General features: G+C 40.5%; 1 protein-coding gene across 1 annotated transcript in view; it reads left to right on the top strand.

The window, feature by feature from the left end:
* DIAPH3 (diaphanous related formin 3) overlaps positions 1 to 21723 on the top strand; it is a 541978-nt gene that overhangs the window by 78814 nt on the left and 441441 nt on the right. The window lies entirely within an intron of this gene.

The raw sequence follows: 21723 nt of genomic DNA, 5'->3' as shown, positions 1-21723 counted from the left end.
ACATGGTGTCATAAATGTAAAGAGAAGGGTAACCACCTTTCTGTATACAGTGCTGTAAAATCCCTCCTGGCCAGAGGCAACATCCTGTTACTTGTAAAGGGTTAAGAAGCTCAGCTAACCTGGCTGGCATCGACCCAAAGGACCAATAAGGGGACAAGAACAGGGAAAGATACCAGTTGTAGATGTCTTCCCCCAAAATATCCCCCCAAGCCCTACACACCCCCATTCTGACTCTCTGCTGAGCCCTTGCCTTCTCCATCTTCAGTGCATACTTCCTCTCGTTTTCTCTCTCCTCCATAGCTCTCTTGTGGGCAGCTTCCTTTGCTTCCACCCTGGCTTTTTCTGTCTCCACCTCCAAGTGCCTTAAGGCCATCTGTCTGTCATGCTCTTTTTGTTTCTCTTCAGCTTCGAATCTGGCCAGCTCTAGTTTATTTGCTACTTCATTTTCCTGCTTTCTTGTGCTTAACTCTAACTATATCTGAGAGTTAAGGGGAAAAAAAATAACTTCTGAATTTCCCTGCAGGAGGTTAACTACCCTGCCTTTAGGTAGAGAAAACTCCAGCTCAAAAAAGAAAAATTCCTTTGTAATAAAACTAACACCTCTGTCTCCAGGCAAATAGACAGAAAACCCTCTAGCTGCTCTCTGCTTAGAAAAAATCCTCTTCAGGTCTGTGCTTTTGGTTCAAAATGATCTCTGGTTCAAAATGATCCCACCGCTCTGCCACCATGTCAGGGTTCCTTCCCCACTCTGAACTCTAGGGTACAGATGTGGGGACCCGCATGAAAGACCCCCTCAGCTTCTTCTTACCAGCTTAGGTTAAAAACTTCCCCAAGGTACAAATTTTGCCTTGTCCTTGAACAGTATGCTGCCACCACCAAGCGTTTTAAACAAAGAACAGGGAAAGACCACTTGGAGACATCTTTTCCCAAAATATCTCCCGAAGCCCTACACACCCCCTTTCCTGGAAAGGTACTTTCTACCAAAAGGTAAAACTGTTCATACCACCACAACAAAATACCTTCAACTTTGTTGAAAGAACAGGCACCAAATTCTGCTGTGTTACCCTCGGTCCAATGCTGATTAACTCAAATAGGAGTTCACACCTATATAACTGAGCAGAATTTAGGTTTATCACTTTGATCAAACTCCTCAGAGTTTAGTACATTCCCACCTGGAATATAAGAAAACTTCTCAGATTTGTTGCCCAAAATCACTACTGTGAAACAAGTTTATTCCTTTGTGAGCACACCAAAATTATATTACTAATCCCAAATGACTCTAGTAATAGTATTCTTGGGGAGGGACCAAGACATCCATATTTACCTATTCCTATGCTATATATTAGTTAGTCTAGATGTTCAACCCAAAGACACGTGCTTCTTTTAGAGCAATGTATATTAAAACAGGGAAAATAACCCATCTTCCATTGACTCAAATTGCTAAATCACAGTTTGCTAATAAAAATACAGAAGGAAGATTCTTTTTGCAGCAAAAATGCAATCAGCATTGTATCTTATTTTCAACACCATGTAGCCTTTCGGTACCAATAGAATGATGCACATTCAAACACCAGACAAACACAAGCTTTCTGGCGGTCGGAACGATTAATATAATACTGAGATGCACAAGATATTATTGAGTAACTCATGACAGATAGTAGTCCCATTGCACAGTTGCATTTCTGGAAGGTGGTCAGATAAGCCAATAATCATGGTATAAGATCCTTTATAGAATAAAATATTTTGGCAAGGCAACACCCAGGCAATGCCCTACATAAGGAAATTGGGTTAAGAGAAATAAAACTTACTTTGTGCTCTTTAGTAGAATACACTTGCCCAGCTAAATTTTCTGCAACTAAGTGAGCAGAACTCTGCTGTCTGGTTGAGGTGAGAAAAAATGGATTAGGGAGCAATGGACTCCCTTCTCAGAAGAAATCAAAGACAATAATGAAAACAAAAAAGAGCATTTTGCTTTTGTAGTTTTGTAAGAGCGTCTCGTATTTTTTCCCGAACTACAAGGAAGCTTATTACTGCATTAATTCAAGTTTAAATGTTGAACCATAGCTATACATGAAAAATTAATTGCCATGGACAAGATATGTTAATGTTGTAACATAATTATCTCAACTAATATATGGACAACTTTTTCATGGAGGATTCTGTGCATGGGCAATCTGAAATACTAAAGCCATTTCAGAAAAATGTACTGCAGTTGGTCTCTCTAGTCAGAAATGGGAGTCTCTGATCTGTGGAACTCAAACTGCCCTAACAATTTGCTTAAAAGTTTCTGTAACACTTCACTCCTGAACGAACCAGGGGCCATTCTCCTCTTGACGGGCTGCTTACAAACAGGGAAGAATTGGTAGGGGAAGTAGAAGTGGGTGGCAAGCTGGGCAGTAGTGACCACGAGACAGTTGAGTTTAGGATCCTCACAAAAGGAAGAAAGGAGAGTAGCAAAATGTGGATCCTGGACTTCAGAAAAGCAGACTTTGACTCCCTTAGGGATCTGATGGGCAGGATCCCTGGGAGGCTAATATGAGGGGCAAAAAGGAGTCCAGGAAAGCTTGGCTGTATTTTAAAGAAGCCTTATTGGAGGTGCAGGAACAAACGATCCTGATGTGCAGAAACAACAGCAAATGTGGCAGGTGACCAGCTTGGCTTAACAGTGAGATCTTAGGTGGGCTTAAACACAAAAAGGAAGCTTACAAGAAGTGTAAACTTGGACAGATGACTGGGGAGAAGTATAAGAATATTGCTCAAGCATGTAGGGGTGTAATCAGGAAGGCCAAAACACAAGTGGAGTTGCAGCTAGCAAGGGATGTGAAGGGTAACAAGAAGGGTTTCTACAGATATGTTAGCAACAAGAAAAAGGTCAGGAAAGTGTAGGACCCTTAATGAATGGGGGAGGCAACCTAGTGACAGATGTAGAAAAAGCTGAAGTACTCAAGTGTGTTTACTTTTTTTGTTGGTTGTTGTGTCCCCGCCCCCCTCGGTCTTCACAGACAAAGTCAGCTTCCACACTGCTGTCCTGGGCAACGCAATATGGGGAGGAGATGAGCAGATCTCAATGGTGAAAGAACAGTTTAAGGACTATTTAGAAAAGCTGGATGTGCACAAGTCCATGGGTCCAGATCTAATGCATCTGAGGGTGCTGAGGGAATTGGCTGATGGGATTGCAGAGCCATTGGCCATTATCTTTGAAAACTCATGGCGATCGGGGGACATCCTGGACAATTGGAAAAAAGCAAATATAGTGCCCATCTTTAAAAAAGGGGAAGAAGGAGAACCTGGGGAACTACAGACTGGTCAGCCTCACCTCCAGTCCCTGGAAAAATCATGGAGCAGATCCTCAAGGAAACTATTTTGAAGCACTTGGAGGAGAGGAAGGTGAACAGTCAACATGGATTCACCAAGGGCCAGTCATGCCTGACCAACCTGACTGACTTCTATGATGAGATAATTGGCTCTGTGGATATGGGGAAGGTAGTGGACATGATATAGCTTGACTTCAGCAAAGCTTTTGAGACAGGTCTCCCACAGTATTCTTGCCAGCAAGTTAAAGTATGGATTGGATAAGTGGACAATAAGGTGGATAGAAAGCTGGCTATATTTTTGGGCTCAATGGCGAGTGATCATTGGCTCCATGTGTAGTTGGCAGCCTGTATCAAGTGGAGTGCCCCAAGGATCAGGCCTGGGGCTGGTTTTGTTCAACATCTTTTTATGAATGACCTGGATGATGGGATAGATTGAACCCTCAGCAAGTTTGCAGATAACACTAAGTTGGGGGAGAGGTAGATATGCTGGAGGGTAGGGATGGGGTCCAGAGTGACCTAGACAAATTGGAGGATTAGGCCAAAAGAAATCTGAGGTTCAACACTGACAAGTGCAGAGTCCTGCACTTAAGACGGAAGAATCCCATGCATCGCTACAGGCTTGGGACCGACTGGCTAAGCAGCAGTTCTGCAGAAAAGGACCTGGGGATTACAGTGGATAAGAAGGGGGATATGAGTCAGCAGTGTGCCCTTGTTGCCAAGAAGGATAACGACATATTGGGCTGCATTAGTAGGAGCATTGCCAGCAGATCAAGGCAAGTGATTATTCCCCCTCTATTTGGCACTGGTGAAGCCACATCTGGAGTATTGCCCAGTATTGCTCTGGTTTTGGGCCCCCCACTACAGAAAGATGTGGACAAATTGGAGAGAGTCCAGCGGGGGGCAACAAAAAAGATTCGGAGGTTGGGTCACATGACTTACAAGGAGAGGCTAAGGGAACTGGGGTTATTTAGTCTGGAGACGAGAAGAGCAAGGGGGGCTTTGATCGCAGCCTTCAACTACCTGAAGGGGGGTTCCAAAGAGGATGGAGCTTGGCTGTTCTCAGTGGTGACAGATGACAAAACAAGGAACAATGGTCTCAAGTTGCAGTGGGGGAGGTCTAGGTTTGATATTAGGAAACACGATTGCACTAGGAGGGTGGTGAAGCACTGCAATAGGTTACCTCGGGAGGTAGTGGAATCTCCTTCATTAGAAGTTTTTAAGGTCAGGCTCGACAAAGCCCTGGCTGGGATGAATTAGTTGATGTTAGTCCTGCTTTGAGCAGGGGGTTGGACTAGATGACCTTCTGAGGTCTCTTCCTATCTTAATCTTCTATGATTTGAGTCTAGGTAGGAGAATTTTTGGGCTCAAATTAAAGAGGTTCAATAATTGAAAGTCACATGCTATCTGAATCCCTGTGTTAATACTTTTGTGACTATATAAGGGAAACTTGTAAAATATCTGGGCATACATTGCCTTATCTGTTCCAAATGTTGCCCACAGCAACGAAGTCGGATGAGGATGATCAGTGCATTTCTATGTTGTCCATGTCCCTCATTGGTGTTGCTGAGTCACTTGACACTGAAGTAATTGTGCATCATTGTGATGTTTCTAAAGAGGCTTGTGAACTGAAGATTTTGTTAACTAAAGCAACAGCTCATTATTGTATGTTCCAATGTTTTTTTTGTTACCTGCAAAGCCAAATAAGAATATACAGGTCCTTACAACATATACTCCTTTCTGCTTTCTGTACCTTGTTTCTTAGTAACTACTAGAAGCACTAGCTAGCATCAGGAGGTTTTCTAGCATGGCAAAGTGACAGTGGATTCTATTTTTGTATCAGGTTGCTTTTAATGGGAACAAAAGTCATAAATTGATTTAGTAAACACTATTTTTTTTTAAAACAAATGTCTTAGAGTATTAGATACACAAGTGAATCTTGAGAAAGAGCCATCTGAATATCTAAATTTTATCCCTTAAGTTTTTTTTAAACTGTTTTTGCAGGTAGATCACAAGATTGTAATTATTCAAAATTTAAGTTTTATTTTCATAATAACATTAGATTTTTATTCTGACTTTTTATTATTCATGTGGTTACTGTTGAGATGACACCTTAAAATATTCTTCATTGTGAAATTCAGGGCATAATAATGAACACTGGGAGTTATAATAATCTAGATACTTTCAGAACGCTGTGAGTAACTGTTTATTCTAAATCAGTCAGTTTTTCTCTGCTCCTTGGAATGTGTTTTTTATTACTGGTAATAAAGCTTACTTTACCTAGGCTAAATCTTTAATGGGAGTGTTTTTGTTCCGGTTATGTAACACACAAGAATTTCTCTTGCTAATGCCCCTTTAAATTAATTTTTGTCACTTTGTATATAGTAACATCTGAAATTCTTTGCTAATGAAGCATCTTGATATATAAAAAGTTTATTAAGGCATATAGCAGGGTTTTTCTGTTAATTTGGTGGTTGCAATTGATGGGTTATAACAAGAAATGAAATTAATTTTAAATACTCAAGATCCTCAGTTGAACGGCACTGTAGAAGGCTAAATATAAATATTTGTACTTGTATCTAAATCCTCATAAAGGAGAGCTTCCCTTTCCTTTGATGGTGCAAGGACTGAGAAATAATATTCCAGGCCAAAAGAAAGCCAGAGAATAGGGATGGTTAAGTCCAGAGCAGACTGAAGTCTTACAAAGGGATCTCACAAAACTGGGCAACAGAATGGCAGATGAAATTCAGTGTTGTTAAATACAAAGTAATGCATGTTGGAAAATATAATCCCAATTGTACATAAAAAATTATGGGGACTAAATTAGCTGTTACTACTCAAAAAACCCCCCACAAAAAATCTTGGGGGTCACCATGGATAGTTCTCTGAAAAAATCTGCACGATGTGTAGCAGTAGTCAAAGAAGCTAGTAATGTTACTGTGACGTTGCACTCCATATGTTTTATGGAAATATGCTTGAGTGTAAATATGATGTAACTGGAATATGCTTTATGCAAAAGCTCTCTTGTAAGCTATCATACCAAAGGTTATAACCTACTGAATATATTCCTCCTATTCGTATGCATGTATCATTCTTGTATCTAAAGCTAGAAATAAGAAGTATAACTGAGGTCCTATTGTAATTATGCAAAGCGTGGGCCATTAATGGTGGTTTAGAATCTTGATCGCTCCTATTGACTAGGACAATTGGTTGTAAACGGTTTATTTACCTGCAAACCTTCCTGTGTACGTTTGGGCCAATACAGGAAGAATGGAGACTTACAGTGACACATCATGCTGGAATCCATTTTATGATACTGGAATCCATCTTAATCCTTGTACTTTTCCATTGATGAAGCTGGGGTGGGAACAAGCACAGACAAAAGATTCCCGCCTTGTGCCAAAGCTATAAAAGGGGGTGGAGCAGGATGAAGGGGTGGCCAGTCATGAGAAAACCCCTGCTTAGCACCTGAGATGTCTGCTGGATCTAACAAAGAGTGTACCGGGAAAGGATTGGGCCCAGGCTAGGGAGGAGTCTAGTCTGTGAAAGAAGCTTATTGGAACATCTGAGGGTGAGATTACCTGCCATCAGTTTCTTAATGTATTAGGTTTAGACTTGTGTGTTTTTGGTTTATTTTTCTTGGTGACTTACTTTGTTCTGTCTGTTATTACTTGAAACCACTTAAATCATACTTTTACTTTTGTTTATTAATGAACCCAGGGTAAGCGATTAATACCTGGAGGAGCAAACAGTTGTGTATATCTTTCTATTGGTATTATAGAGGGCAGACAGTTGATGAATTTACCCTGTATAACTGGGTGTCTGAATGCTGGAGATAGGTAACCTGCTGAGCTGTTTTCACATAAAGCCTGCAGTTTTGACAGCGTGGTCCAGATGCTGGGTCTCTGTTGCAGCATGCTAGCATGTCTGGCCCAACAAGACCCCTTCACAACAAGAACCAGCTGTCTCTCGGCTAAATTAATAGGCAATAGGTTTATAACTAAAATTAGGAAGTACTACTTCACACAACGCACAGTCCACTTGTGGAACTCTTTGCCAGGTGATGCTGTGAAGGCCAAAAGTATAACTGGATTTAAAAAAAAATTAGATAAACCTTTCCTCCATGAAACTTATCAATGACTATTAGCCAAGGTGGCCAGGGATGCAACCCCACACTCTGTGTCCCTTCGGGGAAGATTTGAAATCTTAAAGCTACTTAAAGGCTCTATTTCTTTCCTTCTTGTATAATCTATTTAAGTACTTATTTGAAATCAGAATATTTTATTTGTATCTATGGAAGTTAAGTTTTGGAATTTCAGTTCAAAGATCCATAACATTTGTGGAACAAGAATCTGAACTACATACAAGGGAGTTCAGGATTCTGGAAAGGTAATATTTTTGCTCTCCAAGGCCAAATTCTTGTTTCCTTCAAAGCACAGAAATTGCCTGTGGAATCTTGGCAGTAAATACTGATTTACAAATCTTCCTATGCTTTAGAAGAAAGTGGGATTACATAACCTTTGCTTCTGTTGGCCAGGGAGTCTTCTGGTGAGGTGATGGTTATTTTTCATGTTTTTGAGCTTTGGGAAAGCTCTTCTTTCCTAATGTTTCCTATATTTGAAACTTTGGACCTCCTAAGGTTCCAAAACTCAGGTTCTTGTCCATAAAGGACTTTTAGTTAAGAGAAGCTTACTGTTGGGAGAGCAGAGGTACTAAACATTGATTACATAAACAGGGGTCTCTTCTTGGGTCAGGATCAGGATGCTTGAGCTTTCAGGAGCTCTGAATCTTTAGAGGAAAGCTGGATCTCTCAGATGATGGCTCTTTCCACTGAGAGACCCCAATGAACTGGGATTCTGCAAAAGTTTTTTTATACAGATTTTTCCATTTGGTTGTTTTGTTGAGGGGCTGGTCCAGTTCCAAAAAAAAAAAAATCCGTTTGTTGCCTCAATTATCTTCCCATTGGGCAGCCCAAGATATTGGGATGTATGCATATCTGATTGCAAACTGTAAATTTGTCCACTTGATAGGTCAGCATGTCATTTTATGTGTTTTACCCATCCTGCAGATGGCAGAAAATGTTCACCTTTCCAAAGGTTTCTAGCCTCTTCTTTGAAATTCCTTTTTCTTCTTCTGCCTCGTTAATTTAAAAAAAAATATATATATACTTTTAATAAGTTCTGTGTGTGTGTGCATACGCATATACTGTGACAAAGCTCTGTCCTTGCCTCCATGGGTCCCACGTTTCCTGGTGGATTTCGCTAGCCTCAGAGGTTCACTGTGACCCTCCACGGAACCCTTCTTTCTCTAGAGACAAGGGTCACAGTCTACGGAGCCATTTTTCATCATAAGCCAGCGAGGGAGGTGAGGAGAAGTTATCCATCCTTGCATAGTCTGTTGTCTCCCAGTCTCAGTGATTAATCAGGGGGCAAAGGTGGGGGGGGGGGAGCCCAGGCCCACCCTCTACTCCGGGCTCCAGCCCAGGGACCCTAATAGTATCAGCTATGGTAGCTGACCTTTTAGAAACATGACATGTACAATTCCTTGGGCTACTTCCCCCACAGCAGCCCTCACTTCCTCAAGCTCCACTTCATCCTTACCTCAGGGCCTCCTTCCTTGTGCCTGATATGGTGTGTACTACTCAGCCTCTCCAACAGCACAACTTGCTTCCACAGCTCCTGACATGCACACCCACCTGACTGGCTGGGAGGCTTTTAACTAGTTTCAGCCAGCCCCTGATTGGCTTCAGGTGTCCCAATCAACCTAGCATTCTCCCTGCCTTCTGGAAAGTTCTTAATTGGCCCCAGGTGTCTTAATTGACCTGGAGCAGCTTCCATTTCACTCAACCTGGTACCAGGGATTTGTTTAGCCTGGAGCTAATATATCTATTTCCCACTACTTTTCTATAGCCAGCTGGGCTTGCCCCCTCACAATACATATACACAAATGTTTAGTACCTTTGCTCTCCCAACAGTAAGCTTCTCTTAACTAAAAGTCCTTTATATATATATATCACACACACACAATTTATTAAGTCTTGGCTCAAATCTTTGTTGCTACTTCTTGAACCATTTAATAGAATGTTGTTAGCGATGTTAATTAAAGGGTGTTAACTTTTTTTCTCTCCGGATAATAACATTGTGCCATCACGGTAAGTACTAAAAAACTAGAAGGGGAGATATGAAGCAGGTTTAAGGCAGCCGCTGAAGCACGTTGGTTAGTGAGAAACTTCCACTATGAGTAGGTTACTTCTGGGGTTGGCAGAATTTGATCTTTTTGGTATAATCTGTCAAAATATCTCTTTATTTTTGAGCATTTTGTTTATCGTTTTAAATTTTAACAGTTGTGGGAAATTATGGGGTGACAGATAATGGGGAAAGGATCAGACAATTTAATGACAGACACTGAGATTCAAAAAGTTGAAGCTTTATAACTGTTAAAATACAAATTGTCTACCTCATGTCAAAATAGACAAAGCCTATATATATAAAATATACAAAGCCTTAATGAAACTCTAAGTCGGGGTGGGCAAACTATGGCCCGCGGGCCAGATCCTGCCAGGGCTAGCTCAGTGGTTTGAGCATTGGCCTGCTAAACCCAGGGTTGTGAGTTCAATCCTTGAGGGAGCCATTTAGGGATCTGGGGCAAAAATTGGGGAATGGTCCTGCTTTGAGCAGGGGGTTGGACTAGATGACCTCCTGAGGTCCCTTCCAACCCTGATATTCTATGAGTCTATGATTCTATCAGGGCTTTGGATCTGGCCCGCAGGATTGCCACCCCTGTAGTGCCCCGCACTGCTCCAGGAAGCAGCTGGCATCACATCCCTGTAGCCCCTGGTGGCGGGGGGACAGAGGGCTCTGCGTGCTGCCCTAACCTGTGGGTACCACCCCAACCCCCTGCCCTGAGCCCCTTTCTTCACACCACACACCTCCTGCTCCCAACTCCCTGCTGAGTTCCCTCCCACACTCCGCACCCCTTCGTCCTCCCCAACCCCTTGCCCCGAGTCCCTCCCTGCACCTGAACCCCTTGCCCCAGCCTTACGTTCATGGCCCTGTATTCAATTTCTCCACTCAGATGTGTCCCTCAGGCCAAAAAGTTTCCCCAGCCCTGCTCTAAGTTGTTAAGAAGCATTTTTCATACTTTGCTTATCTGTAAAGACTGATTATTATTGATTATCATCATCTTCGGTTTGTGTGTTTATGGTGAAATTGATGTTTGATGCTTAAGATAATCTAATTCTTCCATGCCCAGTTATTTCATAACTGTATACCGTAGGATTTCATGTGTTTTCTTTGACTCATTTGGTGTTGTGTTCTTTCACCAGATACTGGACTGTGGATATGCCACTAGTGTGTTTTGGTATGCCAGTTACCAGATTCCTACTAAGATGAGCATGTGATGGCAGGGAAAGAACAAAAGGGCAGAAATCCAGTATAACAATGGAAATCCTAGTAAATAAGATACGTTACAAGTATGTGATTGTAGAGAGGCTAGCTGGGCTAGTCTCTCTCTGGGGTGGCAGGGCGACCCCCACCGCCTCACTAAGTTCGGGAGGAGGCCTAGCAGGGAATTAGTCTGGCCGCAGGAGTTTTCCTTCGCGGCCTTCGTGAGGGCAGAAGTAAACACAGTTAGTTGTTAGGTCAGGGTGGGGCAAGGGTGAGCCAGGGGCTCAGGTCCTCAGGCAGGGGTTGAGCAATAACAGTATTATAAATGGTGAGCCTAGGTCTGAAGGCTTGGGAGAGGGGGAGATTGCCACCCGCGAGTTGGGTGGCGGGGGGACGCAGGCCCTCCTACTCTACTGCGTACCAGCTCGGGGCCCTAGCAGCGGCAGACGACCTGCTGCTGCGTCAGTGGGGATCCTGGCCGCAACACACTGACATGGGTTCTTGCAGTGTTGCAGCCAGACTAGGGTTGGCTGCCCCCGGGCTACTTTTGAGGTACCTGGGTCAGGGTGGTGTCCTCAGGCGGTCCGGCACCAGGGGTTCCTCGGGATAGCTGGCTTGGGGCAGGGTTGGCAACTCTTCCAGGTAGCTGGCCTGGGAGAGGCCTGGGCAGCTCCTGGGTCTGTTGCAGGTTGCTGGAGTTTCCCAACCGGGAGGTAGGCTGGAGGCATCTGGTCTCCCCGGTGGCTGCTCTCTGTGAGCTCTGGGGTCGGGCCTTACGCTTCCTATGCCACACCTGACACTCTGCGGGGCTCAGGGCTTCCTTGCTCTGCCTACTCTGGTGTCCGGAGGGGCTCGTCACTTTCTGAGGTGGCAGGGATCCACTCTGCCTCGCTACAGTGATCTATAGACTTCTGCTAAGCACTTTCAGCCAAAGCACTTTCAAGTCATTTTTGGCATCATGTAGCTTACACAAATTCCATGGAAGGATTACTTATATTTTGCTGTTTGTTCATGTTTGTTCCAATTTATGGTGCATGACTTAAGTGTTTGTAGGTCCCACTAGACTTGTTGCTTTTGAGTACCTAATCGCCCCAAGTAAGAGGTTAGGAGCAAATTAAAGTTTTGGTATAGGTTATAATTGTGTTAAACATACCTGATGAATGACTCTGACACTTGAGTGGAAATTGGTTTTTGATATTGTATTAAAGCTGACCTTCAGATTTAAGATATCAAATTTATTATTTTATCACCTGCACCTTTTCTCCTTGTCAAAGGTCTTAATATGAGTTTTCTTCAACAAAAGTTAAGAAATATTTATCATGGAAACTACATATTTTGAGTAACCAAATTGGTTCTAAATAGGTTGTAAAACTTTAAAGAAATTTCATTTTGTAAACTTAGAGTGTAAAAACCCCACCCATCAGAATATAATTTTGTTATAATTCTTAGGTCTAAATAACCTGCAATATTAAAATAATTTTCCTTTGTCCTGTTCGATTTACATTCTTCAGCTCCTATTTTAGTCACTTATTGTGCTATGCTCGAAAAGGGTTCTTTTAAATTTAAGCTGCTATTTTTCAGTCAATCCCAGTTTAGGGAGAAAATGATAGTTTATGAGTAGGAAAACCATAGAAATAGTTTGTTTAGGAATCAGCATTTAGAATTCTTAACCTTCTTTATATGTGAATCCACCAAAATGTATTATTATGGATTTTGTTTTTAAATCACAAGTAATTCAGAATTTTGCCTCTCTACTCAGTGACAAGAAATATTCTCTGCCATTTCTGTTGATTTGAAAAAAAGTCAAAATATGACTTTTTAAAGTGACCTATTTTGTAGTCCTATTAATGATCAAAGAGGAATGGATCAGAAGGCCTTGGAGCCTTTCAACACAGTCTTAAATTTACAAGATGTTGGTTTCTTCACTACTGACTTGTTTCTCTTTGGATAGTTGGAAGGTTTTAAATGAGTATTATCCTGCTTGTAGACATAAATTGCTTACAAAACTAGCTTAAGTATCATGATGACATACACTGCAGATAAAACTGTTAAGAGCTTGGATCAGTTGCCACCCTCCGTTATTTTAAAAAGCTTTTGTTACTCAACATTCACCTTACATTTGGAGAATGAATTTTCACATGCCTACTTCTATATGATGAAAATGAAGCCATACTTCTACGTAAAAAGGAAGTAGTTATTGCCTCTCTTTGTCAGAAGGCCAAGACCACAGTGGAAATAAATTTGTAAACAGTAGTTTGGGCTCTTGCTATCTCCATTAGTTCTACCTCCTTGTTCAGTATTGCTGTTCTGTCGTCCCATTTTGTCTATTTCTGGAGGGGAAACTCACTCAGTTTGCTAAGGAATGTAAGTTAAAATATTCCTTGAACATTTTTCTCTTAAAAGGTTGGACATTGCACTATCCAGTTTTCTATCAAAGTGCTTATTGTTGGACTCTTATCCAGGTTTGTTAAATATTGATGTGAAACTATTTTGTTTTTGTACTTTATTTCACAAGAAGCTTTCCTGGTGAGAATGTTTGAAACTCTGCTGTGAATATTCAACGAAGGTAGAGAGAATATTTGCACATGTCTAGTCATCTGTGAATGCTGTTTATAGTTAAATAATTGAAACCTCGTGGTGAATTGTGCTGACAAGCACAAAGAAATACAGGCTGATATACTTTCCTGAAGAGTGATCACTTCTAGATTAGTTGATAATTTTCTTGTTGCAGTTTTCTTTTTTTTACTGAGGATGAAAAGATATCACTTTTTGTTGTAAGCTATGGAATTCAATAAACTTCTGTCAGGACAGAGGCCAACATGCTCAATATTTCTTGACTCGTGCAATCTTTTCTGACTCAAACTGCTTTTTTCCCCTTTCTACATTGGAAATATACTTCACGGAAATAAATAATTGAAAAATATTTATGGGCACACAGTTTGTATTAAAAGGAAACGAAAATGTAAGACAATATTAATGAGTCAGGTTACTTTAAAACATGCAATAACTGTCAAAAACATGAAAATAAAATTTCAAGTGTCTTTGTTGATTACATAGCAGGATGGATTGATTCAAATAAAGCAAATTAAATCACCAGTTTTAATCTTGTTTTCCACTTTTAGTTATTTTCTTAAAGAAAAGTTGATTCTCATTGGCTGGGAACCATTAAAACATGTTGATTTGCAAATAAATATAGCCTTTATGCTCATTTTATACTTTTGTTAACCAGAAGATATACTGTCTATACATGCTTTCTGAAACAATTATATCACTTAACATACATTTATTCAGATTCTTAATTTTTATGTCTTATATTAGAAAAGTGGTGAATGATTAGTTTCTTCTTTACCGGATAATGAATAATTTTTTCCTTGTGATGTGCATTAAGTTCTACTGGGATGGAAATTTGAATTCAATTAAAAATGCAGAAAAACAGCATTTTAATATTCTTTAGTTAAATAAAAAGCTTTATCAAAATGTTTTGCATTTAAAACCGGTTTATTAACAGAGGAAATATTACCTGTAGTTCGTGAATTAAGTGATTGTTTCTGGTTACTGCATTCCTCAAGATTTCAGAAATAGTAGATCTCAGCCTCTCAACTGGATTTTTTTCATAGATTGGAAGAGGAAAACAAGCTGTGAGTGAACTAAACATTGAACTGAACTATTGGAATAAACTGAAATGAGAAGGCATTCTCTCTGAGCCTGCTGAAGAGGTTACTGCTATCAAAAGGTGGCTTAGCACTTCAGCAAGCTCTGGTTCCAGGTGCTTAACCAGTGACTTCTACACGTTCAGTTGTTTGACTTTCTTTAAAACTTTGGCAGCAAACGTGCTGCTTAATATTTTTATTGAATTGAAATTATTATAATAGCTATGGTGAGTTGCAATCTGAACATACATTGTCATAATTTCAAATAGGTTTATTTTTAAAACATAAATATGTATTTACTTTAAATTTTAAAAAGTCTGATAAAAAAAGACTTTTTGTCCACCATTTTATATAATGGAAGATTAGTACAGAAATGTGAGGACCACTTAGAGTTAACTTAATCTAAATCTTTTACTGTGGGATAGCATTTTCATTAACTCTGTCCACCTTTTAATACTTGCAAAGTTTAGGTTCACAAGACTCTCTGTATGTAATACCACTTATTTGTCTTTGTCTGGAATTGCAAGGTGGCTCCTTCAGGCTGGTACTGGAGAAAGGTTGACTGAGTATGTGCAATAGTTAGGTGGGTATGGAATTTGGTGTAGATGCTGAGAAGCTAATTACTCATGATAAAGTTAAAGATTTCTGCTTATATCAAGTGATTCAGTGTAATGATGGTCCACATTTCAAGGTCTCTAAGCTTTCTTTTTTTCCAGATGTCCTTCAGTTGGCAGTGTTGGTTGGAGGGGGGAGGAGTGGGCCTTAGGCTTTGTATTGATTACTCCTTCACTTCCCCACGTAAAAGTAATTGTCGCTATATTGTACTGCTTTGTGCATATACATATTTTCATTTGAGGGCCCTTCTAATTCTAAAATTATCAACAAAACTTCCGATTTATTAAATTAAAACTAAAAAAGGGAATGACAGTGGTTTTAAATTATGCAAAGCGTAAAAAGCTTCAACTAATTTCATTCACGAAGCCCTGTTTTGGCTTCCATATAATTTTGGCTTAGTTCTTACACCAAAACAAGCTTCTATCAAGTGTGCTCTGAAACTGAGAGTATATCCAATTCTTTTCAGATCTCTGCTAATAGTTCTTGACTTGCCAATGAATAAAACATTGAACTGATTTGAAAACCTAGTTTTTGCCTGTGTTTTGTCTTTCAAAAATGGCATACTCTTACCACTTGAAACTTTCCACACAACTAAATCTCGTGTTACTTCAGATGCAGAAAACGTAATAAAGGGAAGGTTATTAATTGAGGTACGGTGGCTAGCTTTAGGCCCCAGTAATTCAACGGAATACTCCCAGTATGAGCATGGTGCCATTTTTTGGCTGTTCATGAGTTAGGTTATTTCTGTAGCTAGTAGTGCTTCTCAGACAATTGAAGCTTGTGTTTTTGGAGATGGTGAACTAAGTTTTCATATGTGGTTTAACAGAATGCACATCGAATCCATTAGACAACTACCCCTCTTATTCAGATTGATGCGCATCTGCAGGGGGATGATACTTACCTACCTTTTCTTAAACAAAACAAAATATGTATTAATGCATGTTACCTACTTCAAATAATAGTCCATATACATGATTTTATTATGAATGAGTTATCCTTTTAAACTAATAGTACAATATTTTTCTCAAGTAATAGTTATCAGTGGCTAAACATGTTAAACGCTATTTTCTGCTTAACAGTATCTCAAAGGAAATATTTAAGTACAAAAATACAGATCACAAAAAGAATGCATAAAATTAGTTAACTATGGTTCATAATTTTCTTTGTCGTAATGAAATATGCAGTTCTTAAAATGATACAGTAACTACATTGTTACTTTTAAGCACTTTTTTTTACTTTGGGAGTTTTCCATGTTAATTTTTACATCTTCCATTGTTTCTTACCATTTGTATAAGTGAGTCGATACACAAATTACAATTTTTTTTAATTGCAGTAGCATCACGGTATGCTTACACAGCACATTAGGCCGAGGTCTGTGTGACCCATGTCCGCCAACTGTTTCCAAGCCCATGCTTGAGCGTCCACACTGTATTGAAAAGTTAGGCCTCGTGACTGCTGGTGCCACTGTACTGTACTATGCAGACCTAAGTCAGAATTTCAGCTTCTGTGGGCATACACTATCATATTTTAGGGTTCCTAGTGTTCTTGCAAGCTGAAGCAACTCTAGCGGTTGGTTCACAGTAGGTTGTGGGAGAAATTGTCTGTCTGTCCTGCAGGAGTTGACCCGTAAGTGTTCTGGGTGGTTTTCTCTTGCCAGCTCATCCACTCCAACCACTTTGTGTCTGTATGTCCCCAGCAGCTGGGGCCATCAACCTGGAATCCAAACTGGTGGAGGAAGTTTTCCACTTCATGAGATCAATAAGGCAAATCATATGTCAGATGCAGGTTGTGGTTCTGTTGGCAGTTTGTGAACTGCCAAAGGCACCCCTTGGAAGGGGCTATTGACATGCCAGCTGCAACCCAGCTGATGCTGCACATGCCTGTTACATTAGCTGCACATTGCTCCTTTGTAGACCAATGTTCCTGAAGCAGGGCCAACGCACAGACTGGTGAGATCACATAGTCATGTGGTCTTGGGGTGACCGACACTGGGTCCAGAACTCTCACATGAAGAAGCAGAGGTTTGTGTTTAGCTTGCCCCAACCCTTTAGCACCACATGAGAGAGGATGTTGTTCTAGAAGGAGATTGCTATAGCGATCTGGAAGTGGGTTACACCAGACTGTTACAGGTCCATGGCCCAACCATTTTGGACTTGGTAAATCAACTGTGGGATGATTGTGGCAAATGTTTGTGAAGTGATTACTCAAAGGCGTTGGGCATTACAAATTTTTTGAAGTAATTACTGGCTTTGAGAGAGTGGGCTTTCCAAACTGTGCTGGGGTCATTGCTGGGACCTGAGCCTATAGTTTTGCCCTCTGCAAGGAGCATAAGTACACAAATTACAATGGGTACTACTTCATGGTTAGGCAGGCCCTGGTCAACCACTGGAGCAGATTAATGGACACTAATATAGTGTGCACTGGCAGGATGCTTGATGCCAGGTTGTTCCTGAGATCGGGACTTTCTTTGTGGAGAAGTTGGGACATTATTCTCGTTGAATGACATTATAAAAGGAGTCACTGTCCCCACTGTTGTTCTAGGGGACTCTGCTTGTCCCATGTTCCCATAGCTTATGAAACCATACCCTGATTTCAGAGCACTTGGCCAAAGAAGATGGAGTGACACATTCTCTAGCTGTAGAATGGGGGTGGAATGTACATTTGACAGACTGATATTCTGTTATGCATACTGGTATCATTTAAAGCAGTCCACATTATTATAACATGCTGTGTTCTGCACAATGTCTGCAAGGACAGAGCGGGGAACCTTTTCACCAGGAATGGACTAAAGACACTACTGGATTTCTGAGCTGGTACACACAGTTTGACAGTGTGCCTGTCATGCATGATTGGTGCTGGATTCACATGCAAAACAGAAATCATGGATGCTTTGTGCACTCATAATGGGTTTACGTGGTCCCATGCATGAGGGGGAATTAAATGGTATTTTAAATTGTTCTATATATGGGAGTGGGGCAGCTGTGGTATTTTTTTTTAATGTGGTGGTATTATGTATTTTTGTAAAAGCTTTTATGAAACGTACAGAGATGTTATGCATTTTTTTTTTTCAGTACTGGCCAGGTACTGCAACTCACAGTTTAGGGATTATTGTGACGACAATTTCTAAGTTTTTATTATGAAAGTTATTGAGTCTGCACATTCATTACAGTTTGTGCCACTTCTAACATTACATATAAGAAAACGTGCTACTGTAGCCTTCTGTGCAAATTCAAAACTTTATTTTACACGGGTATTTACATGCCAGTGTAAAAAATCAGAAAGGCAGACCATCCACCATCAAAACTCACAACACAATAAATAGTGCCAAAACAGTGAAAAGTGCATGTCCCCAAATGACACATTGAGCTTTTCCTGGGTGTCTCCTGTCCCTCTGTTCTCCTGGGGTACTATGTCTGGGAAAGCTGTGACTGGACTGGAGGAAGGCATGTGGTGTATCTCTTTGTGCTGTGTGGTGTTCATTGTCTGTGACATGGTCCAGGTAGGCACTGAATTGTCCAAAGGCTGCATTGTCTGCCGGGCATGATAGTGTAGAGGGGACTCATGATGTGTGGGTGGAGCAAGAACTGAAGTGGAGCCTTCAGTCTGGTAGCTATGAGCGCAAGTAATAGCTTGAGGACTACAGCAGAAGGAGCTGTATCTTCCTTCCTCAACCTTTCTTCTGGGCACTCTTCCAGGTGTGTGTCCTCTGTTTTCCTGATACCCTTCTTGCATCCTTATCTTTTTTGATACTCCATGTGGTCTTTCTGCAACACAGTCTGCATTTGTGTTTATCTAGAATCTTTCATTCAAGGTGAAAAGATACTTTTTATCAATGGGCATTATTTATTCACATACAAAACACCAGCCCCTTCAAATGTCCTTTGGGACAGCATTGAAAGCCATCAGACATCATGGTAATATAATACAAAATTCAATTGAAATGATTATTACATCCCTTTGATTTTTCTGGGGAGATGGGTGGGACTTACAACTGACCTAATCAATAGCTGTGGTTTTCAGTCCTTTCAGGCAGGGCAAGCTCTAGAGAACTTCATATTTTGGAGGTCCCTGAGTAGGACTATTCAAGTCCAGTTGAGGACAGCCATCTGTGTGTGTCGTGGAGTTATTTAGACACCTAGTGACTGATCAGCATATCCTGGAAAGAAGGGGGCTTGTGAGTAACAGAGGTGGCCCTAGTAAGTATGCCCTGCTCCAGAATATGACTGACTATCTGCTATCTGGAGTTCCTACTCCATGAAAAATTTTGCTTTCATCACTAGCAATGGGTGAAAATTTGTGGTAAAATCAACAAGATGCTGATTTTGCATGGAGATGCAGGACAGGCTTCTTAGAAGTTCTCTGTGTACATGCAAAGAACCAACTGACTGCTATGGGACCTCGTAACACAGACTGACAGCCACACTCTGCTTTTATAAATAAAAACAATACAGGTGTGACTGGAGAATTCAGTGATGGATACTTTTACCAAAGAGTAGCTGTCATTTTTAGGGCAAATTATGTATATGTTCTTGTTGCGTTCTTTTTCCTGCGCCTCAGGTTATCCCTTTGTTAAAGCGTGTGCCAAGGTTTATTTTGAAATTTTTTTTTGGAAAGCATCACACAGAATTAAACCTTTAGGACTAGCATATTCAAAATCCTAAATTTAAATCTTAATAGTTTCCTACTCATATTCCAAGAAAGTAATACACAATTGCTTAATATACAGATTCTTACATTTTGTTACAAATACAATTTAAGCTATAAATTAAAATATTCAGTTTTTTAAACAAGTTATTACGTAGTAAGCCCTTAGGGAGAGCACAGTGTTGCAGGGTTTCAGAAACTTTTTCTAGTTCTGTTATGCATATCCATGGAAGGGAATTAGGGTTTGTAACACCTGTTTCACAATGTAGGTTTTTAGTATCTTATCCTAGAGTTCTTATGTGCCCCTCCCCCCCCATTACCATAGTAGCTGAATGCCTCACAAAATTCCTATAAGATAAGAAAGCACTATTTCCATTTTATAGGTGGAGAACTGAGAGAGAGAGAGACTGAGTGACTTGCCCAAGGTCAAACAGGAAGTGTGTGGCAGAGTCTCATGAGTTCCAGCTTAGCACCCTATCCACTAAACAATTCTTCCTCTCTGTCACAGTCCTGGTAAAAATCCCCTGTTGGTCAATCACCAGGATGCTATTTTGGGCCAAGATGATGGGGCTGTGTGCATTTAAGCTTTCTGCGATTGAGTAGAGTCCAGACACTGCCTGTGACTTTGGATTTTTAGGTACTCTTGAGGTGTAGTTCCTCCATCTAGGTCCCATTTCTAAGGGCTTGGCTACACTTATGTTTTATAGCGCTCTATCTTGCTGACTCAGGGTTGTGAAAAATCACCCCCCTGAGCACAGCAAGTCAGAGCGTTTTAAAGTGTAAACAGGCTCCGAGTGCTGGGCGCTGGGCTCCCAGCGTTCAGAGCTAATTCTCTTGTGGAGGTGGATTACCAGGAGCGCTGGGAGAGCGCTCTCCCAGTGCTTGCACGTGACCACACTCGCGCTTCAAAACGCTGCTGCGGGAGTGCTCCCTTTCATGCTGTAACTACTGTTCCAGAGGACATGCATCCAAGCTGATGATGGGTTCTGCTTGGTAATGATCCAAAGCAGTGCGGACCAACACATGTTCATTTTAATCATCTGAGTCAGATGCCACCAGCAGAAGGTTGATTTTTCTTTTTTGGTTGTTCGGGTTCTGTAGTTTCTGCATCGGAGTATTGCTCTTTTGAGATTTCTGACCGCATGTTCCACATCTCTTACCTCTCCGATTTTGTAAGGCACTTCAGATTCTTAAACATTGGGTAGAATGCTGTAGCTATTTTTGGAAATCTCCTATTGGTACTTTCTTTGCGTTTTGTCAAATTTGCAGTGAAAGAATTCTCAAATCTAACAACGTGCTGGGTCATCATCCTAGATTGCTATAACAAATTTAGTGTAATTTTGTTCTTCATTCTAAAATGAAGTTTTGATTCTCCCAAATATCTGTTACCATTCTCTGTTTTTGTGACCATAACACACTTGAAAATGTTATGTACCATGAATATTTGGAACTATTTGGTTCTCTAATCCAATTTCTGGAAAACTCTTCATTACAATAAAGTTGCTAATATGTACGAGGAGTTAATATTATAAGCATGGGAGTGAAGCTGTTAAATAAGTCTTGTCTAAAGCCCTAATGAATTCATAGCTATCATAGGGCTGAACCAGGGTTTTTGAGTGCTTGCTGTTTGAAAGAATTCAGCAGCCTTTTGGTTAAAATTCTGGGCCTGCATTCTTCCTATAAGAGGGGCATTACTCAGATGAAGTAAAAGAAAATGGTGGTATGTCTCAAGATAAAATTCTAGTAATGTTATCAGAAGTAATGTATTAGTCAAAAATTTTACTAATAAGAAAGTGTGTTAAAACACGGAACAACTCTTTAATTCACACTTTGTTTGGATTGAGAAAGAATAAGTGTGTTTATAAGAATCCATTATCTGTCAAAATATTTCAGAGCATGGTGTCTTTAATTTTTTCTCTTATGAACCAAAGAAAATATTTTCATTGTTTTAGTAAGTTTTCTAAAAATGATATATTCAGAAATACCCATATGGATTCAGATATCCGATAGAACTGCAAACTTGATGAAGTGACAGAAGGAAAGGAATGACTGACAATGATGGAAGCTGAGATTTCCCAGAGATCCTGGAAGCTTGCACAACTAATACACAATAATGTT

This window comes from Natator depressus, chromosome 1 (assembly GCF_965152275.1).
Source record: "Natator depressus isolate rNatDep1 chromosome 1, rNatDep2.hap1, whole genome shotgun sequence".
NCBI lineage: Eukaryota > Metazoa > Chordata > Testudines > Cheloniidae > Natator > Natator depressus.
The sequence above is the reverse complement of the archived record's forward strand: the minus strand, read 5'-3'. Positions and strand labels throughout refer to the sequence as shown.